Below are 10,846 nucleotides of genomic sequence, written 5' to 3' on the forward strand. Positions count from 1 at the left end.
ACATTTACCACTAAACTAAAGTAGAATATGTCACGAAAAAACAATCTCAGAATCAGAATAATCGGTAAAAGCATCTCAGAGTTATTAATGCTTAAAGTGACAGTGGTAATGGCTCAATCCTTAAGGGGTTAAGGTGAAAATGGGCTTGGTTCTTAAGGGGTTAAATAAGCTGTTCAATTATTGGAAAAATATATATAACTCAACGTGTGTGTGTATGTATGTATGTGTGTATGTATGTATGTTCCACAAAAACGTCCAAACGGCTAAATATATTAACATGAAACTTGGCACACGTTACTTATATGTCAACAACAAACATAGGATAGGTGATTTAACCCTAACTCACCCCCATTTGCCAGGGGCGGGGTTTATGTTTAAAGTCCCATACAAGTCAATGGGAAATATATGTTACTGCGTAACTTCCAAACGACTGGAGATATTTCTAAAATACTTGGTCACATGTTACTTATATGTCCACTTAAAATATAGGATAGTTAATTTAACCCTTAACTACCCCCATTTGTGAGGGTCAGGGTTTTTGTTTAAAGTCCCATTCAAATCAACTTCTGTACGGCTGGAGATAATTCAATAGGTGGTACACGTATTACGGGTCAGGATAGGAGGTCAGAATAGGAGGTCGGGATGGGAGGTCGGGATAGAAGGACAGGATAGGAGGTCGGGATAGGAGGTCGGAATAGGAGGTCAGGATAGGAGGTCGGGATAGGAGGTCAGGATAGGAGGACCGGGATAGGAGGACGGGATAGGAGGTCGAGATAGGAGGAAGGGATGGGAGGTCGGGATAGGAGGATGGGATAAGAGGTCAAGATAGGATGAGATGGGAGGTCGGGATAGGAGGATGGGATAAGAGGTCAAGATAGGACGAGATAGGAGGTCGGGATAGGAGGTCAAGATAGGAGGTCAGGATAGGAGGACGGAATATGAGGACGGGATATGAGGTCGAGATCTGAGGACAGGATATGGAGTTGAGATATGACAACAATATATGTGGATGGAATATGAAGTCAAAAGCTTCCTCCTTTGTTTATTTTCCTCCCCAACAAGGATTAGAAAGGAAAAACCGGGCAACACCGGGTATGGATTTCACCGCGGCGGTCCCGAACAGCCCGACTGAGCAGCCGGGTCACTTTCACCTTAGAAGCGGCGGTCAGCTTTGACCGCCGCTTCCAAAGGGTTAATACCGCACATCGCCGCGATCGGCGATGTGTGGTATTAGCCACGGGTCCCGCCCGTTGTTGAGCGCCGGGACTGACGCGATATGGTGCGGGATCACGGCGCGATCCCACTTCATATCGCTGGAGCCGGTACAGGACGTAAATTTACGTCCTGCGTCGTTAAGGGGTTAAAATATAGGATAGTTAATTTAACCCTTACCTAACCCCCATTTGTGAGGGTCAGGGTTTTTGTTTAAAGTCTCATACAAATCAATGGGAAATGTATGTTCCCACATAACTTCCGTACGGCTGGAGATATTTCAATACCTGGTACACATATTATGGGTCGTGATAGGAAGTAGGGATAGGAGGATGGGATAGATGGATGGGATAGGAGGACCGGGATAGGAAGTCGGGATAGGAGGTCGGGATAGGAGGTTGAGATAGGAGGACGGGATATGAGGATGGAATATTAGGACAGGATAGGAGGACGGGATAGGAGGGTGGGATAGGAGGACGGGATAGGAGGTCAGGTTATGAGGTCAAGATTGGAGGTCGAGATAGGAGGTTGGGATAGAAGGACTGGATAGGAGGACGGGATAGGAGGTCGGGATAGGAGGTCAGGATAGAAGGTCGGGATAGGAGGTCGAGAAAGGAGGTCGAGATAAGAGGACGGGATAGGAGGTCGTGATAGGAGGTCGAAATAGGAGGAATGGATAGGAGGACGGGATAGGAGGACGGGATAGGAGGTCAGGATAGGAGGACGGGATATGAGGTCGGGATTTGAGGACGGGATATGAGGTCGAGATCTGAGGACAGGATATGGGGTTGAGATATGACAACAATATATGTGGACGGAATATGAAGTCAAAAGCTTCCTCCTTTGTTTATTTTCCTCCCCAACAAGGATTAGAAAGTAAAAACCGGGCAACGCCGGGTATCTATATATAAAACTCAACGTGTGTATGTGTGTGTGTATGTTCCAGCATTACGTCCAAACGGCTGAAGATATTAACATGAAACTTGGCACACATGTTACTTATATATCAACAACAAACATAGGATAGGTAATTTAACCCTTACTCACCCCCATTTGCCAAGGGCGGAGTTTATGTTTAAAGTTCCATACAAGTCAATGGGAAATATATGTTACTGCAGAACTTCCAAACGACTGGAGATATTTCCATAATACTTGGTCACATGTTACTTATATGTCCACTTAAAATATAGGATAGTTAATTTAACCCTTACCTACCCCCATTTGTGAGGGTCAGGGTTTTTGTTTAAAGTCTCATGCAAATCAATGGGAAATGTATGTTCCCACATAACTTCCGTGCGGCTGGAGATATTTCAATACCTGGTACACATATTACGGGTCGGGATAGGAGGTATGGATAGGAGGATGGGATAGATGGATGGGATAGAAGGACCGGGATAGGAAGTCGGGATAGGAGGTTGAGATAGGAGGACGGGATATGAGGATGGAATATTAGGACAGGATAGGAGGGTGGGATAGGAGGACAGGATAGGAGGTCGGGTTATGAGGTCAAGATTGGAGGTCGAGATAGGAGGTTGGGATAGAAGGACTGGATAGGAGGACAGGATAGGAGGTCGGGATAGGAGGTCGGGATAGGAGGTCAGGATAGAAGGTCGGGATAGGAGGTCGGGATAGGAGGTCGTGATAGGTGGTCGAGATAGGAGGTCAAGATAGGAGGACGAGATGAGGATGCGATAGGAGGTCAGGATAGGAGGTCGGTTTATGAGGACTGGATATGAGGTCGAGATATGATGTGATAGGAGGTTGGGATAGGAGGTCGGGATATGAGGACGGAATGTGGGGTTGGGATATGACAACAATATATGAGGACGGGATATGAAGTCAAAAGCTTCCTTGGATGGATATGTGCGCAGGAACTTCTGTAGTACAAGGTTGAGGACATGTGCCAGGCAGGGCACGTGGGTGAGACTGCCAGCATGGAGGGCGGCGAGTAGGTTGCTGCCCTTCTGCCCTTCTAGCCTGCGAGGTGTCAGCCACTTCTGGACCTGAGCCTGTAGTGCGGCCAGAACATCAGGTCCAGTGTGTCTCTGTTCTCCTAAGCTCACAAGCTGGAGCGCAGCCTGGCAGCGCACGTGTCTCACACTTGCGTAGCTACGGAGACACTTGTTGGGGGCTCAGCAGCCATGGCGACAGTGGCTTGCTGGAGAGCAGCAGTTCTCCCCTGGATGCCCCGGGGCAGCACCACAAACTCAGATGTTGCCGATCCCTCCCCGGTGCCTTGGAGGGAAACCCAATGGGCAGTAAAACTAAGACATCGTCCCTGCCCATGTCTGCTGGTCCAACCATCCATTGTCAGAGGCATTCTGTTACTGACATCGTGATCCAGTGACAGGGATACAGTCTGAACAATGTGATGGTGTAGGGCAGGGAAGCCGCTCCTGGCAAAGAAATGGCGGCAGGGGACACGCCATCAGGGTTGGGCCTGCTCCAACATCTGCCTGAATGGATTGCTGTCCACAAGAATGAAGGGCAGCAGATGTTGGGCGATAACCTTGCCAGGAGCCCATTGAGTGAACACACACACCAGTCCCCGGGGGGGGGTATGGCGCCGTGCGTTCAAATGCATCGGCAACAGACGGCAGTGGAGGACATAGAGGAGGGTGCAGTGGAGGCAGAGGTCTGGCTACCGGTACCAGTACCTCTACGAGAGGGAACGGTGGAGTGGAAATGCATGGCTGGAAGGGGTTGGGGTGTCTGCAGCACAGTGGCAGGAGCTGCTATCCCCTGCACACTGCTGGTGGCGCTGTTACCCCAACCCCACATCTGTTCCCAGTCCCGCCAGTGGTCGACTCTCAGGTGCTGGATAAGGGCAGTGGTACCCAGTCGAGCCAAAGACCTCCCTCTCCTCACCCTGGCATGGCACGGCTGACAAATGCCTATAGCATCATCATCTGCTATCAGGGTGAAGTAATCCCAAACAGGTGACTTAAACACTGACCTCCTGTCAGATGGGGTGGTGCTGACTTGCAACTGTTCGGGCTCAGTGCGCACAGGTGGAGCTGGCTGCTGCTGCCTCTTTCTACTGCCATTACCATTGGAGCCCTTGACGCTGGTCTCCCTAGTGACCTGGCACACTGTTTCCCTAGGGTGCCTACCTTCCTTGTCACTGCTGCTGTGAACTGACAAGGGAGGTGGCACCCATTCTGGGTCACCCTCCTCTTCGCCCCCTGATATGTCAGACCCAGGGTAAAACTGTGGAGGACTGAGGGGAACAGCAGACATGGAGCCCCTGACCTGGCTCCGCTGTCCCCTCGCTGATGCCTGGGTATGACTAGGTGAGGGGGTTCGTTGACTAAAACCACTTCCACCAGTTGGAACAGATGTCACTGAGGTACTGACAGCCATTATCCCCTCCTCCTCCTCCTCAATCCCTTCCAAAAGGTCCTAAGCATCATCACTGAAATCCAGTTCAGCCTGATGAATGACATCCCCCAAGAGGTCCCTTTCACTGTCGCTGTCAAACAGGAGAAGGCTAGATTCTTGGGGGCGGGTCCTACAGGAACAGGAGTGCTGCTGCTCGGAACCGGGACAGAGGAATCTGTATTACTTGCTTGTGCCACAAGAGCCACTACTTCCTTGGCATCCTGTGAGGAAATGGGGCGGCTGCCACCAACAAAAAAGTCTCTAATGAGAGGGACACCCCTGCCACCTGCGCCTGACCCCCTAGAGGAACTGCCCCGGGCTGGCTGCGGTCCACCTCTGCTGCCCTTGCTGCCTGAACGGCCACGTGAACTACTCATATTAGCGATGGGGAAAATGTTATTGGGATGGGGACTCTGGGGCAAAAATTACAAAAGACACAGACACTGGTGCAGACACTGAGGAAGACACTAACACTTAAAACTAACGCTTATAAACTAATTTTTTTGTCTTTTTTTTATAACAAGACAAAGACAATTAGGCAGACACTACTAACTACACCAACTAAACAGTAAAAAAAACTAACCAAAAATTAACGCTAATAAACTTTTTTTTTAGTTTTTTTTTTTACTAACCAAAGACAATTATGCAGACACTGATGCAGACACTACTAACTACACACACTAAACAGTAAAAGACTAATTAAAAACTAAAGCTAATAAACTTTTTTTTTCTTTTCACAGACACTAAACTAAAACACTAAAACACACCTAAAGCCTACACTATACTATACCTAAACTAACTCTATACCCTAAACTAGAACCTATCTGCTAAACTAACCTACTCTATCTAACACTATAAATTCCCTAGATGATCTGCTTTTCTTTTAAAAAAGCACAGCACTAACTCTATACCGTACACTAGAACCTATCTGCTAAGCTAACCTACTCTATCTTACACTAGATAATTTGCTTTGCTTTGAAAAAAAGCTTTTGAACGCACAGACAGTATTCAATCTCCTCTCACAAACACATGAAACTGCACAAAAAAAAAAAAAAGGAATCTTATATAGTGAAGGGGTGGGCAACTTTCCTATTGGTTGATAAGGATGTTGCTAGCCTCTGACAACTGTTTTTGCATCATTCTCATTGGCTCACAAGCTAAAAGAAGGGAGGGATCAGTGACGATATTTGCGAATATTCACACATGCGAAATATTTGCGAGCCAGTCTAACACAGTAAATAGTATTGGAGCCTTCTTTAGACCACAAGCTGGAAGCAGGGTGGGATGATCACTGTGATGTGTACTGTGAGAAAAAACCTGAATATTTGTAATTGCGAATATATAGCGCTATATTCACAAAGTTGCAATAGTTGCAATAAAAATTAGCATTACGGATTTTTGCGCGCAACACTAAAGAGCAAATATAACAACATATTTCAGTGTGTAGTGGCCCGGTACCTGTGTCCCAGCTGCTGGTGTCTAAGGCTGTTGTGTGGCTGTGAAGTATCTCCAGTTAATTGAATCTTTGTCTGGTTGTTTTGAGTTTAACCTGTGTAATCTGCCATATCATCTGCTACACACTGAGGTTTAGGATATGGGGTTTTGGTCACATGTCTTTCCCTTCCAGAAGCTGTTTAAATATTCTGATGGAGGAATCTCTTAAGTCCAACTAGGGAGGCTGGAACCAAAGTATTCCTACCCACAAAGGGTCAGGTCACATATTTTATTATAAACTAGCTGAGTACCCGGCGCTGCCCGATTTTTCCTGCCTTATTCTTGTTGGGGAAGAAACAAAGGAGGAAGCTTTTGTCCTCATATCCTGTCCTTAAATCCTTACCCCATATCCCATCCTCATATCTTGACCTCATATCCCATCCTCATGTCCCGTTCTTATATCCCGACCTCATATCCTGTTCCCATATCCTTTCCCCATGTATAATCCTCATATCCCGTCCCCATATCTTTTCCCCATATCTAATCCTCATATCCCGACCTCATATCCTGTCCTCATATCTTGACCTTATACCCCGACCTTATATCCCCTCCCCATATCCTGCCCACCTGTCACAACCTCATGTCCCGTCTTCATGTACCGTCCTCCTATCCCGACCTCATATCTCATCCCCATATCTAATCTCATATGCTGTCCCCATATCTAATCCTCATATCCCGTTCCCATATCCTATCCTCATATCCCGTTCCCATATCTAATCCTCATTTTTAATCCTCATATCCCGTCCTCCGGTGGGGCTGAGTTGTGGTAAAAGATATTGTAAACTGAAAATAAAAGGGGTGTGGCTTAAAGGGTGGCCGTGTTTTTGCAAGATGGGGCATGGAATGTGGGGAGGGTGTGGCTTGCCAGCCGGACTGACGCATTTGCCAGGAGCACAGGCTGAGCTTGTGGAGTAAGGTACCAGAAGTCCCATATACTTGCATGGGACTTGAAACAAAAACCCAATTTGTCACATATGGTGGTAGATTGGGGTTAATTTAACTATTATATATTTTTATTTGACATATAAGTAACATGTGACCAAGTATTATCGAAATATCTCCAGCCGTACGGAAGTTATGCTGGAACATACATTTCCCATAGATTTGCATTGTTCTTAAAACAAAAACCTTTCCCCTCGCAAATGGGGGTGAGTAAGGGTTAAAGTACCTATCCTATGTTTGTTGCTGACATATAAGTAACATGAGTGCCAAATTTCATGTTAATATCTTCAGTCGCTTGGAAGTGATGCTGGAACATGCACACACAAATACATACATACACACTTTGAGTTTTATATATATATATACTAGCTGAGTACCCGGCGTTGCCCGGTTTTTCCTTCCTTTTTGGGGAGGAAAATAAACAATGGAGGAAGCTTTTGACTTCATATGCAGTCCTCATATGTTGTTGTCATATCCCGACCCCACATCCCGACCTCCTATCCTGACCTCCTATCCCGTCCTCCTATCCTGTCCTCCTATCCCGACCTCCTATACTGTCCTCCTATCTCAACCTCCTATCCAAACTTCCTATCCAGACCTCCTATCCCGTCCTCATATCCCGTCCTCCTATCTTGTCTTCCTATCCCGACCTCCTATCCTGACCTCCTATCTCGACCTCCTATCCCATCCTCCTATCCCGACCTCCTATCCCGACCTCCTATCCCGACCTCCTTTCCCGTCCTCATATCTCGACCTCCTATCCCATCCTCCTATTTCGACCTCCTATCCTGACCTCCTATCCCGACCTCCTATCCCGACCTCCTTTCCCGTCCTCATATCTCGACCTCCTATCTTGACCTCCTATCCCATCCTCCTATCTCGACCTCCTATCCTGACCTCCTATCTAGACCTCCTATCCCATCCTCCTATCCCGACCTCCTTTCCCATCCTCATATCTCGACCTCCTATCTTGACCTCCTATCCCATCCTCCTATCTCGACCTCCTATTCCTGGACCTGTCTTGACCTCCTATTCCTAGTCCTCCTATTCTGGTTCTATCCAGACCTCCTATCCCGTCCTCATATCCCGTCCTCCTATCTTGTGCTTCTATCCTGACATCCTATACCAACCTCCTACCCGACCCCCTATCCCGACCTCATATCTCGTCCTCATATCCCGTCTTCCTATCCCAACCTCCCATCCCGTCCTTATATCCTGACTCGTAATATGTGTACCAGGTAATGAAATAGCTTCAGCCTAACGGAAATTAGATGGGAACATACATTTCCCATTGATTTGATGTTTAAAAAAAAACCCTGACCCTCACAATTGGGGGTAGTTAAGGGTTAAATTAGCTATCCTATATTTTAAGTGGATATATAAGTAACATGTGACCAAGTATTATCGAAATATCTCCAGCCGTTTGGAAGTTATGCAGTAACATATATTTCCCATTGACTTGCATGGGACTTTAAACATAAGCCCCGCCCCTGGCAAATGGGGGTGCGTAAGGGTTAAATGACCTATCCTATGTTTGTTGTGTTTCATGTTAATATCTTCAGCCATTTGAAAGTTTTTGTGGAACATACATACATACACACACGTTGAGATATATATATATATATATATATATATATATATATATATATATATATATATATATATATATATATATTAGCTGAATACCCGGCATTGCCTGATTTTTCCTTCCTCATCCTTGTTGGGGAGGAAAATTAACAAAAGAGGAAGCTTTTGACTTCAAATCCAATCCCCATATATTGTTGTCATATCCCAACCCCATATCCCGTCCTCCTATCCCGTCCTCCTATCCCGTCCTCCTATCCCGTCCTCCTATCCCGTCCTGACCTTCTATCCCGACCTCCTATCCCGACCATCCCGTCCTCCTATCCCGACCTCCCATCCCGTCCTCCCATCCCGTCCTCCCATCCCGTCCCATAATATGTGTACCTGGTATTGAAATTTCTCCAGCCGTACAGAAGTTATGTGAAAACATACATTTCCCATTGATTTGCATGGGACTTTAAACAAAAACCCCGACCCTCACAAATGGGGGTAGTTAACCTGTTGGGGACGAAGGGCGTATCCATACGCCCGTGGGAATTTCGGTCGCGCGGGGCGGGGACCAGACCTTGGTGACTGCTGATATCAGCAGGCACACCGTGCAAATGCCCAGGGGGGCAAGTGAATTCACACTTGCGATTTGCGCCGATTCCGGGTCATTCCGGGTCTTTGGTGACCCGGTGACCCGGAATATAAGGGGTATTGCGGTTGTCTAAGACACCCACGTTCCCCCTGAAGCGATAGAAGTGAGGTGGCACGGGTGCCACCCCTCCTATCCCTGCTATTGGTGGTCTAGACGCGACCACCATAGCAGATCGGGGGCGGGGGGCTTTACTTTCGTTTTCCCCGTCCTGCCCACCCACAATAGGTGGGGCAGGACGGGGAAATGACGGGGACGTCCACTTACCCGTCCGGAGGCTGCGGAGGGATGGTGATGGGCGGGCGGCGACGGAGATCTGGGGGCGGCGTGCGGCAGAATAGGACGACTCCCTGGATGCAACGGAAGCCAGTGAGTTGCCTAGCAACATCTAGAGGGCTACAGTCTGAGACCACTATAGTGGTCTCTTGACTGTAGCCCTTGACTGTAGCCCTCCAGATGTTGCAAAACTACAACTCCCAGCATGCCCAGACAGCTGAGTACAGGAAGTAAATTATTGTCCATCCCAAAGCCATCATACTGAGCCTTAGGAATCAACGGTGTGAGGTATAATCTAAAATCTCTTATCATGGGTAAAAAAAAGAAATAAAAAGAAAAGACTTATCCCACCCAATTTCTGTTGTGCCAAAAATGGAAACTCAAGATGGTTAGGGCAAAAAACTTGGTCATGAATTCTAAATAATCCATGCATTGAGAATGTATATTTATCAGGAGTGCTGTGCATGCCTCCGCCATTTATATACACTTCAATCTCCCCTGGAGAATTTCGGTTTTCATTCTATGACTCCAACCAGATTTTCTACAGTCACAATTTGAAGATCTCGGGTTGTTCAGACCTTTCGAGCTGCCAGGAATAATGTCACGTTTCATGTGACCCAGTAGGAGGAGTGTTACTTTACACTTTGACATTTACTTTTGTTAAAATACTATTTCTATACATTTTATGTAGTTTTTTAACAAATGATAAACTTTTTTTTTGTATCTAAGGCTGTATTGACATGTAGTATTTTCATCTGTGGAAATGGAACCAACACAAAGATAAGTTATGTGTTCACTACAGATATTGTCTAAAACACTGCTGGGATTTGTAGTTTTGCAACAGCTGGAGGTCTACAGTTTAGAGACCACTGCACAGTGATCGCTATACTGCCCTCTAGATCTTGCAAAACTACAACTCCTAGCATGCCCACACAGCTGTTTGCTGTCTTGACATGCTGGGAGTTGTAGTTTTGCAACATCTGGAGGTCCACAGCTTGGAGATCACTGTTTAGTGGTCTCTAAATTGTAGCACTCTAGATGTTGCAAAACTGCAAATCGCAGCATGCCCAAAAAGCAAACAGCTGTCTCGGCATGCTGGGAGTTGTAGTTGCGTACATCCAGCTGTTGCATAACTACATCTCCCAGCATGCCCTTCTGTGATCAGTACATGCTGGGAATTGTAGTTTTGCAACAGCTGGAGGCACACTGCTTGGAAAATACTGAGTTCGGTAACAGAACCTAACTGAAGGTTTTCCAACCAGTGTGCCTCCAGCTGTTGCAAAAATACAACTCCCAGCATGCACAGTCTGTCAGTACATG

At 46.8% G+C, this 10,846-nt stretch overlaps 1 protein-coding gene across 3 annotated transcripts in view; it reads right to left on the reverse strand.

The window, feature by feature from the left end:
• Positions 1-9,630, reverse strand: part of LOC130284043 (gamma-crystallin-3-like) — a 34,540-nt gene extending 24,910 nt beyond the window's left edge. For all 3 annotated transcript variants that reach the window (XM_056533967.1, XM_056533965.1, XM_056533964.1), the window contains exon 1: positions 9,518-9,630. The gene's annotated coding sequence lies outside the window, so the exon portion shown is untranslated. The remainder of the gene's footprint in view (positions 1-9,517) is intronic.
• Between the last annotated feature and the right edge of the window lie 1,216 nt (positions 9,631-10,846).

Source organism: Hyla sarda, chromosome 8, assembly GCF_029499605.1.
Source record: "Hyla sarda isolate aHylSar1 chromosome 8, aHylSar1.hap1, whole genome shotgun sequence".
Taxonomy (NCBI): domain Eukaryota; kingdom Metazoa; phylum Chordata; class Amphibia; order Anura; family Hylidae; genus Hyla; species Hyla sarda.